The 18,879-nt window shown below is 44.6% G+C and overlaps 1 long non-coding RNA gene across 1 annotated transcript in view; it reads left to right on the forward strand.

Annotated features, from left to right (window-relative positions):
* Positions 1-1,486: 1,486 nt before the first annotated feature.
* Positions 1,487-18,879, forward strand: part of LOC123507400 — a 48,030-nt gene continuing 30,637 nt past the window's right edge. The window contains exons 1-3 of the long non-coding RNA XR_006675649.1: positions 1,487-1,565; positions 2,463-2,550; positions 4,373-4,559. This is a non-coding gene — a long non-coding RNA (uncharacterized LOC123507400). The remainder of the gene's footprint in view (positions 1,566-2,462; positions 2,551-4,372; positions 4,560-18,879) is intronic.

The following is an 18,879-nucleotide window of genomic DNA, read 5'->3' on the forward strand; positions in this document are numbered from 1 at the left end:
GTTAGACGAGTACCCCACACTCGTCCGATTCTGTATAACACCTTTGATATGATGACTGGATTAGGCGTAATATCACTCAGTAAACTCCTCACATAACACATATAGCACTGTGGTATGTTAACCATAAATTACGAACGGATGTTCAGGATAGTGTGTTGAAATATCATACTCATCCAACGATTCGTTTAGGAGATATCTGCAAAAACACCGTTTGTCCACCGCTGAAATGTATAGTTAATGATTTTTCAGTGCTTTTTGTTATATGTTCAGCTTTTTTCAGAATATATGGTGTCTACTAATTTTTATTGATGCTATTTTGTTAATAATTGTCTACGTATGTGTTTTTATGAGAGCTTTACTAAACTACAAATATTTCCACCAGCTCATTATCTACGTCAATACTTTTCTAACCACACCAGGACAACTAGATAACCATACACAAAGATAAAAAAAAAACATAATACACAAACACTAAAAGCACATAAGAAACAGCATAGTGAGGTAAAGTTAATAATGTTAGTGAATCTCTACCAAATGCCAAGCACGGGAAGAGACTGGGTTACAATTGGTTGAAGGTTCCCGCGCAATGACGCAATACTAGGCCTCGCACAACATGGTTCCCTGTTACCGCGTTTCGCTCCTGTGCTCCTCAGAAAATCGCCAATATTTTGTAGTTTCCTTATCTGTGTGTGATCTGTGCGTCTTCCCGGCAATACCTGGATATTAGTGAAGGTAATGGATGTTGTGTGAGGTGCGTGTGAGTGCGTGTGTGGCAGATAATGAGTGATAAAAAGGTGAGTGAGGAGTGGTGGTCAGTGTTTGCGTGTCAGCTGGCAGGCTTATAAGGCTTACGTATGTTTGCTGTCTCTTAGTGTTTATTATGATGTGTATTGGTATTATTTATATTATTTTTGTATTTGTGTTCAGTGAATCTTGAAATCCCTTCTTTCCTTCTCTTTAAATGCCCTTCCATTTTAAATCCCCCCTCTCCCTCTCTCCCTATCTCGCTCCTTTTCCCTCTATTTATGATGTATACTGGCATTATTTGTGCTAGTGAGTGTGTCATCTTGATGTTTATATTTATTTCAGGCGTTTAAATGTCCTGTGAATCTTTAAATGCATTGTCTTTCCTTGACTTCCTTCTCCTTCTATATTTAAATGCGCCCATCCTCCTTCTCCCCCTTACTCCCTCCCTCCCTCCTCTTTCTCACCCTCCCTATCTCCCTCCACCTCCTCCCTACCACGCTGCTCCTCCTCCCCCTCCTCCCTCTTCCCTCATCGTGCATCCTCCTCCACTTCCTTCCCTCCTCCTCCTCCTCCTCCTCCTTCTTCTTCTTCTTCTTCTTCTTCTTCTTCTTCTTCTTCTTCTTCTTCTTCTCCTCCTAAATCACACATGATAAACTTGGCTAGCTCCGGGAGGCTGATGACGGGGCCTGGGTGGCTGACGGGGTGCCGACGGGGCGCGGGTTGGGGGCAGTGTGGCAGTGGCAGGGGTGAGGCAAAGGCGGGGCAGGCGCAGGGCAGCAAGGGCGCTCTCATAGGAACAGCAGGGGAAGCAGAAGGGAGTGAGTTGGTTTGGAGATTTAGTTGAGAGAGAGAGAGATGGAGTAGAGGGGAGTAAGGTAGTTCTCTCTCTCTCTCTCTCTCTCTCTCTCTCTCTCTCTCTCTCTCTCTCTCTCTCTCTCTCTCTCTGCCTGGTTTAACATTTGACACACCATAAATGTCTGCTGGCTGCTACACACACACACACACACACACACACACACACACACACACACACACACACACACACACACACACACACTGAGGCTATGCTGGAAATCACTATCCAAATATCCGTGTTTATTAATCGCCCACAATTTATGCTAATTATATGCTTTATGATTTAATGAACGGAATAATTACTTTAACAGCCGCGTGTGGCTTGTTTGTTATACCCTGGGGGGGGAGAGGGAGAGAGGGAGTGGGATGGGTAGGGGTCTCTCTCTCTCTCTCTCTCTCTCTCTCTCTCTCGCTATTTGAATCTATTTGTTTTTATAGTTTTGTGTTGTTTGTGTGGTTTTGTTTTGTTTTGGTAGTAAAGTTTTTTTTGGGGGATATTCTTGTTCTTGTTTTTTTTCTTTCTTTCTCTTATGGTGTTTTTCTTATTCGTGTGTGTGTTTATTGTTGTTGTTGTTGTTCTTGGTCTTCATTTTTATCATATTTTTATCATTTATCGTCTTTTCTTCTTCTTCTTCTTCTTCTTCTTCTTCTTCTTCTTCTTCTTCTTCTTCTTCTTCTTCTTCTTCTTCTTCTCTTTTTCTTCTCTTTTATCATCATCATCATCATCATCATCATCATCTTCTTCTTCTTCTTCTTCTTCTTCTTCTTCTTCTTCTTCTGCTTCTTCACTATCATCATTACCATTACTACACATATAACCACCTACAAACTTTCATCTATGTACTTCCTTTCTGGTGCAGGTGTGGTGTAGGAACCCTTGGGAAATCCTACAGGAACCATTGAGGGCCAAGGACACAACCCTGGGGTACCTTCGTCACTAGGAATAAGGTAAAAAAGAGTCTGTATTACTAACTTCCAATGATTTTACCTCATTTAATCCCTTCAGTACTGAGATGCATTTTACCTTGAATTTTGGGTATGATTAGATGATTTTATTTACATTAGGAAGGGTCTATGGAGGTCAGAAGATTAATGGTTAGAGTCTTCACTATTCTAATCTCCCACATATGTTTCTGAAGCTTTATATCCAACTTTCTATGACTTGGCCACATAACCCCTTCATTACTGGGAAGCATTTTTACCTTGCATTATGGGTATGATTAGACCATTTTATTTACATTAGGAAAGGTCTATGGAGGTCAGAAGATTAATGGCCAGAGTCTTCACTATTGTAATCCCCACATAAGTTTCTGAATCTGTTTGAAATCACCAAATAGTCAGAATGAATATGGAAACGCGTCATAGCACTGAAGGAATTAAGAGGGAGGTTTATCCCTTTCTTTTGATTAACTGTTTTGAACCTGCAAGGGGACTGGCAGCTAATTGGGACATTTTTATCATCTATTTGTTGCCTCTAACCACCTTTCAATTCTTATATTAAAAAGTCTTTGTTTATTTGTCACTTGTTGAGGCTTCCAGGGCAGAATAACGTCGTATGTCACTAATTTGAGGGTTTTATGTAAGATGGGAAAGATGGTCAAAGGCATCTTAAAACGTGAAAAAGACTCACTAGGTTGCCAGTCTCCGTGCAGGTCCGAGTCATTCAAATAAAAGGGATGACTTGATATTAAGGTGTTTTTACTATCCAATCTCTTTCTATGTGTGTTTCTATTCTATTAGATTATGATGCTGAGATTTCGACATTAGGAGGAAGGTAAGAGAATATATTGGCCTTTTTTTTATTAATTATTATTATTTTTTTTATATATTTTCGTATGATATTTTGTTATTTTTATTCAATTTAATTTTGTTTCGAGTTTTTCATTTCATTTCGTCAGGAGGAAGGTAAAAGAGTATGTTAGCCTTTTTTTTTTATTAATTTTCCTTTGTTTTATTTTATGTTTTCGTGTAATTTTATGCGTTATTATTGTTTAGTTTATTTTCGTTTCGTGTTTATCATTTCATTTCGTCAGGAGGAAGGTAAAGAGTACATTAGTCTTCATTATTTTGTCTGTGTACTTTTCCTTATGTCTTTATTGTGTGTTTATTATGTTATCCATGTTTTATTACTATATTTCGTGATGTTGCTAAGATTTCGTGGGTGAAGTTATCTTAATTTCGTTTATTTTGATGGGTTGATGTATTTTGTCAGTCTTTTTAACCCTCTTCAGTACCAGAACATTTTTTCTTATTCATTCTTTTTACTGTTTGGTAATTTTATACACCTTCAGAAACTTAGGTGGGGATTAGAATAGTGAAGACTCTACCCATTAAACTTCCGACCTCACTAGACCCTTCCTAATGTCAATAAAAAGTCTAATTGGTACACAAAACTCATGGTAACAATGCGTCCCAGTACTGAAGAGGTTAATGCGTGTGGTATTGTCAGACGTGTTAGGAAAAGCAACATTCTTTACCAAACGTTTTAATTTCCTTCTTTTTTTTCAATCTCTGCTGGCGATGGTGAGTGTAGGAGCCATGTGGTGGGAGAGGAAGCGCCTCCTTTAGTGCACACATGGGCTGGATTGGATTAAACATGAGTCTTGTGTAAGAAAATCACTCATATTTTTTTTTTTATGAGATGTTTATTCTATCTGCTCTTAATGTCTGTCTTGGGTTCTATCACTACCTCTCTTTGATATTTCACGACGCGAGTTTCCGCTAAGTATTTCTCAGTAATGTTTTAATTTCTTTACCTGTATCATTGAAGGTGCGCAATGGTGTGATGGTGTGCCAGATTCCTTTCACTGATTGCGCAGATGTCTGAGTGAATATCCAAGTGAATTGCTACCCCGCGTGTCTGATCTTCTTACGAGTTTCAGCGTAGCGGCGACATTTGGCTAACATATTTTCCAGCAGCTGTTAACTTGGAGTATGTGCGAAGGAGCGACTCTGAGGTATGAGAAACTGCCCATGTGTGTGTGTGTGTGTGTGTGTGTGTGTGTGTGTGTGTGTGTGTGTGTGTGTGTGTGTGTGTGTGTGTGTGTAAGTGAGGTACCAACAACATGAGCGGTAATAATAGGAGTTGTAGTGGTGATTGTAGTGGTGACACGTCTCAGAACGCTGGTGATAATGGTGGTGGCGGTGGCTGTGGTAGTTTTAGTGATTGTCGTAACAGCAGTGAGGATGTGGTGATGATGGGTGTGTGGTGGTGATGGCGGTGATGGTGGTGATGGTGGGAGAGGCCGCGTAATTGGTGATAATGGTGGTGGTGGAGAAAAGTTTGTTGTTGGTGTTCGTGGTGTTGTTTTAGTAGTGGTGGTGGTGGTGGTGGAGGCGAGGCAGTTGTGGTAATGGTAGTAATAGTGGTGGAGACGGTGGTGATAATAATAGTAATAGCAATGAAGTGGAAGTGGGACTGGTGATGGTGGTGGTAGTAGTAGTGGTGGTGGTGGTGGAGGTAGTAGTGGTGGTGGTGGTTGAGGTAAGGTAGTGGTGGTGGCGGTCGATCTCCTAAACCATTGTGCAGGAGAACGCGTGGTCGCCGAGACGTCACGATAATGATCTCTTCCCGGCGTGTGATGGCAGCAGCTCCTCCCTCACCCCTCCCCTGCCCTCCCTTCCCTCCACCCTCCCTCTGCCCTCTCCCCCTCCCCGTGTGACCTCCACGTCCCAATCCTCGCGTCAGATCGCCGTCAGATACGCGGCATTAACAGCGAGCTATTGTAAGTTAATCGCTGCTCGGGAGGGCCGCTTGTTGTGATAACCTGGGGATCAGAGAGGGCGTGCGGGCGGCGTCCCTCACCGGCTTTATGGCGCGGCGGCAGACGGGCGTGATGGGGCGGCAGGGGGCGCTGGGTAAAGTGATGGGGGAGATGTGGCCGGGATAGGGATGGGGAAGTGATGGGCAGGAAGAGATGAGGGAGTGGATAGGTTAGAAAAGTGATGAAAGGGAAGAGGATCCTGTTTACACGCCTCGCTGTACTGCCAAGGCGCGGCGGTGTCACGGGCTCCTTCCCTACCCCCCTCACCCCCACACCACACCAGACCCTCCTTCAGGATACCCCAGGCGAGGGAATAGCACCTCTCACATCCTCCTCTTCTTTGCTGGGGACATTCTTCAAGGCTCCTCCCCCGCCCCCCTTGGCCTTCGTTACACCCCTCATCTATTCCACTTATCGCGGCTTGTCCCCCTCGCCGGCCGCCCGCTGCGCACATCTTGTTTATGATGACTATTGGCAGTGCGGGCAGTAGGTAGCCATGTTGGAAGGCGCGGAGTCTTTTGAAGGCTGGCGCATGCGCAGTGAGCGGGCGGGACCCCCCGGTGGTGAAGAAATGAACTGGTGGTAGGAGAGAGATAAGTTCTGTCTTGTGACGCCCAGCGGGGAGTTTCCCTTCATGATAATGTCAGAATCCCAGCGGCTAACGTTCACTCCCAGATCTTATCCCTCACGCCATATCGCTCACCACATCTCCTCGGGGCCTGAGCGATACTGCCCCTCCGCCCCGCTCCCGCCGCCAGCCCCCTACAACCCCTAGCGGCCTCCCTACCCCGGCACGTCGCCACACGGCCGCGAGACACATCCAGGGCGGGAAACGGGCGGCGCGGGGACGATTGGAAGGGTGTAAAACGAGCGGGATTGGAAGGCGGCGGGACGAAGTGCAGAGAAACACGGCGGAGATGAGCGGGTCGGGGCAGGATCAGGGCCTCGGTCGGGGTCCTGTGTTTCCCTGCGTGTTACGAGGCGGGCGCAGCGAGGGGCCGCGTCCTGGCTAAGAGTAAAGCTCCGCCGCGCGCTGGGAGGCTGACAGGGCCCCGATGGGATGGTCAAAACAAAGGAATTACATGCGGTTACAAACGCCACTCTGTTTTGCCTGCCAGCGTGATCGAACCTGGACCGATTTTTAATGGTTTGAGAATACCTGAAGAGCGAAGAGGTGGAGGGAAGGGAACAGCGGAGAGAGAAAGAGAGAGGTGGGAGGGAGAGAGGCAAGGATGAGAGACAGGAAAGAGAGAGAGAGGGAGGGAGAGAAAAGAAATAGCCAGAAATCTGTGCTCTCCGCCTTGCTAATTGGCCATTGTCGGCAATTCATTGGCTCCAAACCTCAGACACTTTGAGAAGAAAGAGGCAATCACAGCTATTAGAGAGGTAATAGGAGGAACTCGCAGCCATTGTTATGACTTGCGACTACGTGTGTGTGAGAGGAGGTCAGGGAGCTGGGGGTGTGGGGGTAGGTTAGGCTCAGGGGTGCTACAGCTGCATGGAGAGTCTAACTTGGGGAGACTGGGAAATGCTAGGGTGATACTGGGGTAATACTGAGGTCCTATCGTTAATAGTGTGCTTATTATTCTATCTTCATGGGTGTAGTGGAAGTTATTGTTTTTTTTAAGGTGTTTTTATGATTCTAGTCGTTTGGGGTAAATGGTTTCCTTACTCTCTTCTCTCGCCATCCCAACATCACCTCACTTCTTCCTCTCTTCCTGTGTCTATCCTATATTTACCTCCCAGCCAGCACACCTGTCGTTACTAATGCACCAGGTAATTTAGTCCATCCATTCGTTATCCTTCTAAAACTTGCCATTCACTCTTGTCTTGTGTATACAAGTAAGAGTAGGAAGACATTTACTAACCCTCTCATCAGCTTAAGGCCAGCCAGGCAGTAGTCACCTATCATGATATTTACCACTCTTCCTCGCTGCATCGGATCAAATACTAATGCGGTGTGAAAGAGTGAAGGGGGTTTAGCTCTTTTTCCAAGTATTTCACCGCTTTGTGTCTCTCTCCCTCTCTCCCTCTCGTATATCTTACAAAGGGTTCTTCCATGTTGTTTGGGGTTTTCCAGGGTGTGTTTTTATGGTTCTAGTGGAAGATTGTGGGATTTTCTAGAGTGATTTTGTAGTTCTAGTGAAGGTTTGATTTTTTAAGTGTGCTTTTATGGTTCTAGTAGAAGTTTTCAATGTTTTTAATGGTTATAGTGAAAGTCATAAGATTTTTCTAAGAGTATTTTCATGTTTTTAGAAAGGATTAATATTTTTTTTGTTGGTTTTCATGGTTCTAGTGAGTGTTCGAGGATTTGAAGAGCGTTGTTATAATTCTAGTGACAGTTTTACCAAAGATTTTACTCCACAAATTAAAAGAGAGAGATGAGAATAAATAAAAACAAATAATGGTGAGGAGCCGCCTTGCTAATCGTCAGCATGGCCTTTGAGAGCACTCCAGATGAAAGCCTGGAAGAATACAAGAGTAAGTCGCCTCGCATTCTTAAAGACACACACACAAAAACTTTAATCCAATTACCTGCTGACAGACATTTGACCTTAGCGAAAGTTATCACTGACCTAACGTGACTCGACACTTGACAAGGCTTACAACTCCTCCTCTTCTTCCTCCTCCTCCTCCTCTTCCTCCTCCTGCTCCTTCAGTTCCCTTAGGGCCTCGAGAGAGCGTTGGGACCTTCTCGGGTGTAAGTGTCGGGTTGGGTTGGCAGGTGGAGGCAGGAGTTAGACAAGCATAAAACTCCGCGACGCTGGGCAGATACTGGGAGGTGGAAGGACTGCGAGGACTCTTAGGTGCTCCTGTGGGACTCCTGCTTGCTTGGACGTCCTGCAGGATTCTTTTTAAAGGGTCTGATTCCTTCATTGATAGTGTTAAGTGCGCGGAACGTCCCTCCTTCGCCCGTACTTTGCGTCAGTGGAGGATTAAGTGTTTTTTGCTCCTATCCTTGCATAGGATTAAGAGTCATCATCGCTCTCAAAAGGGATTCGATTCTCTTGTGTAGCTTCCAAAGGGGATCCGACCCTCCTATTAGCACATGACATGCCGAGAAGAGGTTTGAATCATACAATTAAGGATTCGGCTCTTTGTCAGCGGATCGCATTATCACGGGCTTAACTCACCGCTGTCATTGACGGTACAAGAATGCTCAAAACCCGCTGCATTGAATATAAGACCCACAGAACACCAGATTTGCAATGTATTTTCACCCTCTTGTGGTCTCGTCAACTGATCCCTACTCTCTCTCTCTCTCTCTCTCTCTCTCTTTCTTTTACGAGGGCCAGCGCTAATAGGAATGAACGGTGCAGTGAACGCTACAGTGAGAGAGTGAGGGTACAGTGAGGTACAGTGAGGTACAGTGAACGCCCCTCAATGTTGTGAAAGCCGGCGAGGAGATGTAGGAGTGGAAGCAGTGTGTGTGTGTGTGTGTGTGTGTGTGTGTGTCTAGCTGTTTGTTTATATTCCGTAGTGAGAGAGGGAGGTGGGAGAAAAAGGCGCCGTGGGAGATTAAAGAGACAGCACGTCAGGTTGAGGTAGCCGCCGAGAGAGAGAGAGAGAGAGAGAGAGAGAGAGAGAGAGAGAGAGAGACATAGCTCACTCCTTCGTCAAGCTGAAGCAACAGGTGAGGTGTGGTATAGCTCTCTCTCTCTCTCTCTCTCTCTCTCTCTCTCTCTCTCTCTCTCTCTCTCTCTCGCATACGCAATTCCATCACCTCTAACGCTCTCTTTCTCCCTCCCTCTCTCTACCTTTCCCTACCTCTCCCTTGCTCTCTCCTCTCCATTCCTACCTTCTCTTCCTTCCGACACACACACACACACACACACACACACACACACACACACACACACACACACACACACACACACACACACACACACATACACAGACATATCACAGTCGTACACACACACTCCGGTATACAAGAGAGCTCTGCCGACGGTTCCTGCCTCCATATTTCCATTCCTAATGCTGAAATATAGGTGTGTGTGTGTGTGTGTGTGTGTGTGTGTGTGTGTGTGTGTGTGTGTGTGTGTGTGTGTGTGTGTTGGGAGTGATGCTACCTAAGATGGGGTCTCTCTCTCTCTCTCTCTCTCTCTCTCTCTCTCTCTCTCTCTCTCTCTCTCTCTCTCTCTCTCTCTCTCTCTCTCTCTCTCTCTCTCTCTCTCTCTACAGTACATAGTTTTCTTTTCTACTTTTTTCCCATTCTCTCTCTCTCTCTCTCTCTCTCTCTCTCTCTCTCTCTCTCTCTCTCTCTCTCTCTCTCTCTCTCTCTCTCTCTCTCTCTCTCTCTCTCTCTCTCTCTCTCTCTCTCTCTCTCTCTCTCTCTCTCTCTCTCTCTCTCTCTCTCTCTCTTACCTTGTTTATTTCGTATTTTCTTGTTTATTCTTTTATTTCCTTTTCTCTCCTTCCTTCTTCCTCATCACATTATCAATATCTTCTTTTCTTCACATTCTCTCCCTCATTCTCTCCCTCTCTCGTACATACTCTCTCTCCCTCTCTCTCTCTCTCTTTTTTTCTATTTTTATACCACTCATCAGAACCCTTCCTTCTCACTCTCACTCTCGCTCAGTCCCTCTCCCTCTCCCTCTCTCTCTCTCCCCTGGTAAATGATTAAGTACCTTTATCAGTAACTTCTGAATGCTAATGGGGCGTCCAGCACTACATCTTCCTTGCCATTACACTGAAAATACGACCTTTGATTTTAATTCTGAACATATATCTTGCTGGGAAGGTATTGGTGGTGGTAGTGGTGGTGGTGGTGGTGGTGGTGGTTAGACAGAGAGAGAGAGAGAGAGAGAGAGAGAGAGAGAGAGAGAGAGAGAGAGAGAGAGAGAGAGAGAGGTTTAAGGGAAGATGCACATTTCTAAGTATCAATGAGAGAGAGAGAGAGAGAGAGAGAGAGAGAGAGAGAGAGAGAGAGAGAGAGAGAGAGAGAGAGATAGAGTTAAGGGTAGTTACACATTTTTTAGTGTTAATATTAAGGAAGATTCCGAAATAATGACGAATAATAAAAAAAAGCGTTGAAAATATTAGTAGAATTTTTAGAAACAAAAAAAAATGAATAAAAAAATAATAAAAAGGTGAAGTAAGAGAAACAATAAAAAAAGGAGAGCAGGAATAAAAAATAAAGATGAAAATACAATGGAAATATGATAAAACAGAGAGAGAGAATAGAGTCTTAAAATAGAGAAAGTAAATAGAAAGAGAAAAAAGTAGATATCTTAGTAAAACAACCAGTCAGTCATATTCTTCTTCTTTCTCCTCCTCCTCCTCCTCCTCCTCCTCCTCCTCCTCCTCCTCCTCCTCCTCCTCCTCCTCCTTCTCCTGAAAAAAAGTATACAAAACAATAAAATCATAAAAAGTAACAAAATTCTTAGTAATACAGTCAGAAATCGTATTATTGCCCCTCCTCCTCCTCCTCCTCCTCCTCCTCCTCCTCCTCCTCCTCCTCCTCCTCCTGAAGTAGCGCGAAGGAAACACAGGCGGCATTATCCCCGTCTCTTAACTCTTTCCTCTCCGCCTCTTCAGCGATATATTGCTTCACTTCGTAGCCATAAAACAAAATGGATTCATGAGTCTCTCTCTCTCTCTCTCTCTCTCTCTCTCTCTCTCTCTCTCTCTCTCTCTCTCTCTCTCTCTCTCTCTCTCTCTCTCTCTCTCTCTCTCTCTCTCTCTCTCTCTTTCTAGTCAGTGTGTGTGTGTGTGTGTGTGTTTATGTGACATAGTTGAATGGCGTTATTGCGTTTCACCTCCTCCTCCTCTTCCTCCTCCTCCTCCTCCTCCTCCTCCTCCTCCTCCTCCTCCTCCTCCTCCTCCTCCTCCTCCTTCTCCTCCTTCTCATCCTTTTCCAAAACAAAATAAGGGAAGAAAAAAAGAAAAGAAAAAAACTACAGTATGAATTTTGAGTGAGATAAATCCACGCCACATTTGAAAGACCCCGCCAACAACTTCTCTTCCTTGCTCTCGCTGCCTAAGAGCTGTTTCCACGGCCAGCCTTTCTTTACGTGGCTGTAAATAAAGAGAGAGGGAGAGGGAGAGGAGGGTATAAACTTGAGGAAGGAGAGGAAAGGGAGGAAGAAGAAGAAGGGTTGGCGTGTCTTGAGTTAGAAAATGCGAGAGGTGATAACACGCAGTATGAAGGAAGATAAAGAAAGAAAGAAGAGGGTGATAAAGAAGAATAAACACTGTGAGGAGAGGAAGGAGTCACAGAGAGAGAGAGAGAGAGAGAGAGAGAGAGAGAGAGAGAGAGAGAGAGAGAGAGAGAGAGTAGCAAACAATAATAATAAGAATAATAGCAATAATATCAATAAAAGCAATGAAAAAAATAATCTTAGTGATATATTATGAAAATTCTCTCTCTCTCTCTCTCTCTCTCTCTCTCTCTCTCTCTCTCTCTCTCTCTCTCTCTCTCTCTCTCTCTTGGCGCCCCCCAGCCACTTCTGCCACCCCATTAAACACGCCCTCCTCTGATTTATCTCCTCCTTTGTCCCCAGAGCAAGACTTGCCCGTAATGGTACTGTCTCGGGGGCGGGGCGGTCACGTAGGGGGTCTGGTGGTGGTGGTGGTGGTGGTGGTGGTGGTGATTGTGGTGGTGGTAGTGCTTCTTCTTGTTTTGGTATGTTTTTGTTATTTTTATGGGTGGTGGTAGTGGAGGTGGTGGAGGGGTGTGTGTGTGTGTGTGTGTGTGTGTGTGTGTGTGTTTAAATCATATTCCAGTTTTTTTTATCATGATTTTTTTCTCTTACTACTACTACTACTACTACTACTACTACTACTACTACTACTACTACTACTACTACTACTACTACTACTACTACTACTACTACTACTACCACCACAAGTACAGCAGCAAATCAAACCTATCAATGCAAGAACACACACACACACACACACACACACACACACACACACACACACACACACACACACACACACACACACACACACACACACACACCACAAGCACACAACAGCGTTAACAGAAGAGCCACATAAGTTGAACCACAGATTAAACACACACACACACACACACACACACACACACACACACACACACACAAGAGACCGTACATCCAGAAGACATTAGAGGCATTAAGTTACTGGCGCGACCCACCATTCGCTAGATATATAGAAACATTACTGTCCATTCCAGCCCGCCAGAGGTAGCGCGCCTCCACACCGCTCGTACATTCTCCGCAGCTTCACTTTATATACCACTCGTGTAAATAACTCCGTGTAAACTATCTCATTTGGTTCTCAACAATATTGTGCTGAGTCCGGAGTGTGGAAGAGTTACGGAGGGAGAAGGAGAGAGACGGGGGTATGTGTAAGAGAGACTTGGGTAGCGAGAGGGAGTGTGATTGAGTTTATGTGATTGGAATAGAATATAGATTAGAGAATATGTGTAAAAAATGCTTGCAAATAATGATAGAAGGATTTTGAAGGAATAGGAAGGAGTGAATAGATACATAGATAGATAACAAAAGAAACTACAATAAACACAAGTGAAATTACATAAATGAAACGAACAATAGCAACAAGAGCAGTAGAAAAAGAGGAAAAAAAAGAGGAAAAAAGGGAAAGAGGAAGAGGAAACATAGATAGGGAAAGAGATGGCGGTATTAAAGGGTTCAGGAACAATGACTGAGGGAGGATAAATAAGAGGAAGAGGAAGAAGAGGAGGAAGAGGAGGAGGAGGAGGAGGAAAAGGGAGATTGTGAGCCGGAAGAGGAAATGTAGAAATGAGAAAAATGGAAAGAGATTAAATTTACGACTAATGAGATAAAGCAGTAGCGTTAAGAGGAGGAGGAGGAGGAGGAGGAGGAGGAGGAGGAGGAGGAGGAGGAGGAGGAGGAGGAGGTGAAGAACGAGTGAGAGGAAGTGGATAAAGATGTAAAAAGAGGAGTTGGAGGAGGAGGAGGAGGATGGAGACGAGAAGCCGGAGGGAGAGAAAGAGATAAGAGAATAGAAGAGGAGGAGGAGGAGGAGGAAGAAGAGGAGGAGGAGGAGGAGGCAATAGTCATGCGTTAAGGATCTTAGTAGGACTTCTCTTATCCCGCAACCTTCTATTCCTTCCTTTAATCCTCTCTCTCTCTCTCTCTCTCTCTCTCTCTCTCTCTCTCTCTCTCTCTCTCTCTCTCTCTCTCTCTCTCTCTCTCAGGGACAAACGGTGAAAGACACACAATATACTAGAAAATCTGTGATTAGGAGAGAGAGAGAGAGAGAGAGAGAGAGAGAGAGAGAGAGAGAGAGAGAGAGAGAGAGAGAGGGGATAGATTTCTGTGTGGATTTTGGGCTTGCTGTGTGTGTGTGTGTGTGTGTGTGTGTGTGTGTGTGTCATGTTGCTTTGTTTGATGGATAGTTGTGTGATGGAATTTGTGTGTGTGTGTGTGTGTGTGTGTGTGTGTGTGTGTGTGTGTGTGTGTGTGTGTGTGTGTGTGTGTGTGCGTGCGTGTGCGTGTGTGTGTGTGATTGACTGCTTGACTGTTGTTTAAAAATAACATTGTTGCGGTGGGAAACTGACACGACGATTAAAAGCACGCACACACACACACACACACACACACACACACACACACACACACACACACACACACACACACACACACACACACACACACTCTTTACTTATCAAACATGAACTCAAACCTAACCTAACCAAACCCAACCCAACCTAACCTAACCTAACCCAAACTTCAACCAACCAACCTTGCCACGCCTTACCTGCCTCGTTTGGGAGAGAAATTGGGCCATTTTCCCCGCCACTAGCCAAACCTCACCCACAGTCGCTGCCTCCGCCTCACCACCACCACCACCGCCACCACCACCACCGCCACATGCACCTCAGTATTAAGCCTGATCCACGGAGCTCGTTTCCTCGGATCTAACACACATTTTGCGGAGATCCCTAGCCATTTAACTCACACCTGGGAGTTGAAAAGGTCGCAGGAACTTGGAAAGGTCACCAGGAGGGAGAGGACAGGACAGGGAAAGGTGATAAGGGTGTGAGAGGAGAGAAGAGGGCAAGATAGGAGAGGAGAGTGTGAGAGAAGACAGGGAAAGGTGATAAGGGTGTAAGAAGGAACAGGGTGAGTTAAACAGGGAAGGGATTGAGTTTAAGACAGTCATGGGTGTTTTTAAAGATTACTACTGTGTGTTTCTGGGTTAATGAGTTGTGTGGTTGCTTTGTGTGTATTTGAATGGGTTAAAATGGGTTTATTAAGACAGTCATGTGTGTGTTTATAGATTTCTACAGTGTGTTTTGTGGGTTAGTGGTGTTTGATGGGTTGACGTGGGCTTGAATGGGTTAAAATGGGGTTAAAATAGAAGTTAATTTGTATTCTACCTTATCTTACCTTATTATCTTACTATCTAAACTAATAAGAAAATAACATTACCAAAATCTTTTCTTGTAATATTTTTCCTTACCTTAATACACACACACACACACACACACACACACACACACACACACACACACACACACACACACACACACACACACACACACACTACCATAGCAAATGAATAATTTAAATAACCATAGTTACTTAATTACTTATAAATAATTGCTCTCTAAGACGAATTCTGTGTAATAACTTGAAAGATAATAATTCTTGGGAGAGAGAGAGAGAGAGAGAGAGAGAGAGAGAGAGAGAGAGAGAGAGAGAGAGAGAGAGATGTGATGGATAGGAGGAGGAGGAAGAGGATGAGAGAAAGGAGAGAGAGAAAGATGAACAAAGGGATGTAGATTGATGTGTGGAAGCAGAAGAGAAGGAAGAAGAAGAAGAAGAAGAAGAAGAAGAAGAAGAAGAAGAAGAGGAGGAGGAGGAGGAGGAGGAGGAGGAGGAGGACAAGTTTGAAGAATTAATGAGTGGTCGGAGAAACTGAAATGAGAGAGAGAGAGAGAGAGAGAGAGAGAGAGAGAGAGAGAGGACAATAAACACCCTCAAAATATAGGTGAATAGGAGAAAAAAGGAAGAGGAGGAGTATTAGTTACAAAATAGAGTAAGGAAAATAGAGAAAAAAATAAGAAACAAGGAATTAAACAAGAAAATAGGAGGAGGAGGAGGAAGAAGGAGGAGGAAGGGAGTAGGAAGGAGGAGGAGGAGGAGGAGGAGGAGGAGGAGGAGGAGGAGGAAGGAAGGAAGGAAGGAAGGAAGGAAGGAAGGAAGGAAAGAAGAAGGAGTTAAGAGGAAGAGGAGAAGGAAGAGGGAGGGAGGAAGGAAGAAGGAATGAAAAGGAGTAGAAGGAAATGGAGAAGGAAGAAAAGTAATAGAAGTAGGAGGATAGAAAGACAGGAGAGAATAGGAGGAAGAGAAAGAGAAGTAGGAAGGAAGAAGGAGGTGGAAGGAATAGGAGTAGGAAGATAGGAGGACAGGAGATAATAGGAAGAGAAGGAAGAAGAAGAGGAGGAGGAGGAGGAGGAGGAGGAGGAGGAGGAGGAGGAGGAGGAAGGAACAGGTAAAATGTGCTCCCATCCACCTGTCTGTATAATACTCTGAGTGACAGGAACTTAATGATTTAAATCCAACTTCCTCCCTTGACTGACAGGCTGACGGGCGCTGACGACGAGTTGATATACAGAGTGAGTGTGTGGGTGAGAGAGGGAGAGGGAGAGAGGGGGAGAGTGGGGGGGTGTCGTTAAGGTCAGGGGGGGCAGAGGAGAGGGGAGACTAAATAGGAGAAGAGTAAGGAAAAATGTTGGTAATAGTATTCTCACCTCTAACACACCTCCTTCCTCTCTCTCTCTCTCTCTCTCTCTCTCTCTCTCTCTCTCTCTCTCTCTCTCTCTCTCTCTCTCTCTCTCTCTCTCTCTCTCTCTCCTCCCTTCCATTTTTGATGCTTCGTTTTGCTTCCATTTTCTTCCTTCCCTCTTTCCTCCACATTCTCTCCTCTCCCTCTTTCATTCTCTTTCTCCCCTTCTCCTTTCGTTCTATCTTTACAATCTCTCTCTTTATCCAGCTTACAAGGCCCCCAGAGAGAGAGAGAGAGAGAGAGAGAGAGAGAGAGAGAGAGAGAGAGAGAGAGACAGAGATACAGACACAGAATCATGAAAAAACTAGACAAGATTATGTTAGGTGAAAAAAAAAAATAAATAAAGTAGGCTGAGAAAGAGAAACAGGAGAGTCTTAGGAGGAGGAGGAGGAGGAGGAGGAGGAGGAGGAGGAGGAGGAGGAGGAGGAGGAGGAGGAGGAGTTTGCTTCAGTAAGGCCCGTGTAACTTTGTCTGTCCGCCGCGGGATTCAGTTTAGCCAATAACCATACATCAGGAAGAACCCTCCACGGCTAATTGGACAAACAGAGCTGACCCGGCCGCCCCAGGGACTCGTAAGGGCCTGCAGGGAGCCTCCAGTGCCTGCCGGGATCCAGGATGCCTTCAGGGCCTCTCCAGGGACGCGGGGACAGAGACAGACAGACACACACACACATACACACACATATACACACATGCAGGAAGGCAGAGAAGCAGATTTTGCGTAGGATGTGTTAGAGAGAGAGAGAGAGAGAGAGAGAGAGAGAGAGAGAGAGAGAGAGAAAATCAAGTCAAACAGTATGACATTATTCTCCAACCAGGATCTAAATAGGTGAAGGATTTTTACGTGCCTACTCAGACACACACACACACACACACACACAGAGAGAGAGAGAGAGAGAGAGAGAGAGAGAGAGAGAGAGAGACATACATAGAGTTACACCCCCCCCCTTCCCCAGCCTTCCCTCTCCCCTGCAACCTTGGGCAAGTGTCAAGCTGTGAGTGACACGCATAACGCGAGTGTCGGCTCCACCATCACACTTTCGTCCGAGTCTGTCAGTGGTGATGGAGTCGAAGTGAGAGTGAAAAGTCGAGGCCAGAGAGAGAGAGAGAGAGAGAGAGAGAGAGAGAGAGAGAGAGAGAGAGAGAGAGAGAGAGAGATGAAGGAAGGAGAATTAGAGAAAGGGAGGTATAAAAGAAAAAGAGGAAAAAAGGATGAAATGAGAGAAAAATATGTAGGAACAGAAAGAGAGAGAGAGAGAGAGAGAGAGAAAAATTATACACTAGCACCGTTTTATTTAGTCTTTTTTCATCTTTACCTCAGAGACAGACAATCTTCATTTCGTCACCGCTAAATTGCAGGTAATTCTCGCGTGTCACTCTTCCTCCTCCTCCTCCTCCTCCTCCTCCTCCTCCTCCTCCTCCTCCTCCTCCTCCTCCTCCTCCTGTGAAAACCCTTTGGCATATTTATTCGCTTTTCTCTTTTATTCTTAATTTTCCATCACTGTCTGTCTCTCTCTTCATTATCCTCGTAATTGAACGCTCCCGCCTTTCTTATTCAGGGTTCTTCAGTGGCGAGTCTTCGCTCCTCTCTGGGTTATTCAAGGCTCTCCTACTGTTATTTATTTATTTTCTTTATTTTTTATCTATTTTTATTAGTGAATGGATGTGAATAGAGAGGTGAGATTGTGAAGGGAATTTTGGGTATTTTAAAGGCGACATGTTTATAATACGAAGGAAATTGAAAGATATGGGAGGAGAGGAGGTGAAAATATTGAGACAAATGTGATAGATAATGAGAGAAAGAGAAGAACAAGGTAGATATTGTGAAAGAAGATAGAAATAGTGAAAAGAGAGAAAGAAGAATACATGACTAGAAAAGAGAAGAGAATAAGAACATGAGAGCAAAGGAGAGAAGAGAGATAGAGAGAGAGAAAATGATATCCCTTCACCTCCACTCACCTCCTCCACTCACCTCCTCCCTCGTGATGTGGAGACCAATTCATCAAGAGGGAGATGATTTGTATGTATGGTGACAGATATATAGTGACACAACTCCTCCCTTCCTTCCTTTCATTCCTTTTCCTTCAATTTTCCTTCATTTTTTCTCCATTTTCTTCATTTATTTCCTTTTTTTTTATTCCTGTTCCTTCAATCCTTTCTCTGTCATTCACTCTGTTACTACTACTACTACTACTACTACTACTACTACTACTACTACTACTACTACTACTACTACTACTACAGTTTTTGTTGTTTTTGCTTTTTCATTTTATTTATCTTTTAATTTTTTTGGCATCACACACACACACACACACACACACACACACACACACACACACACACACACACACACACACACACACACACACACACACACACACACACACATATTCAGAGCCTGCCTTACCGTTGTTGCCTCAGTTTAACACACACACACACACACACACACACACACACACACACACACACACACACACACACACACACGGTGGTTGTCTCAGGTTAACGTGGCATAAAATGGGAGTTTGGTTGGCCACTGACTCTCAAATGTTTGCTTTCCATTTCCCGTCAAAGGCAATGAATAGAAAAGACAAGGCGATCATTTGCATAAAGTGCGAGCTGTCTTAATTGGTTCTCTCTCTCTCTCTCTCTCTCTCTCTCTCTCTCTCTCTCTCTCTCTCTCTCTCTCTCTCTCTCTCTCTCTCTCTCTCTCATTTCTCACTTTTTCAATTTTTTTAGTTTC

Source organism: Portunus trituberculatus, chromosome 22 (genome assembly GCF_017591435.1).
Source record: "Portunus trituberculatus isolate SZX2019 chromosome 22, ASM1759143v1, whole genome shotgun sequence".
NCBI classification, from domain to species: domain Eukaryota; kingdom Metazoa; phylum Arthropoda; class Malacostraca; order Decapoda; family Portunidae; genus Portunus; species Portunus trituberculatus.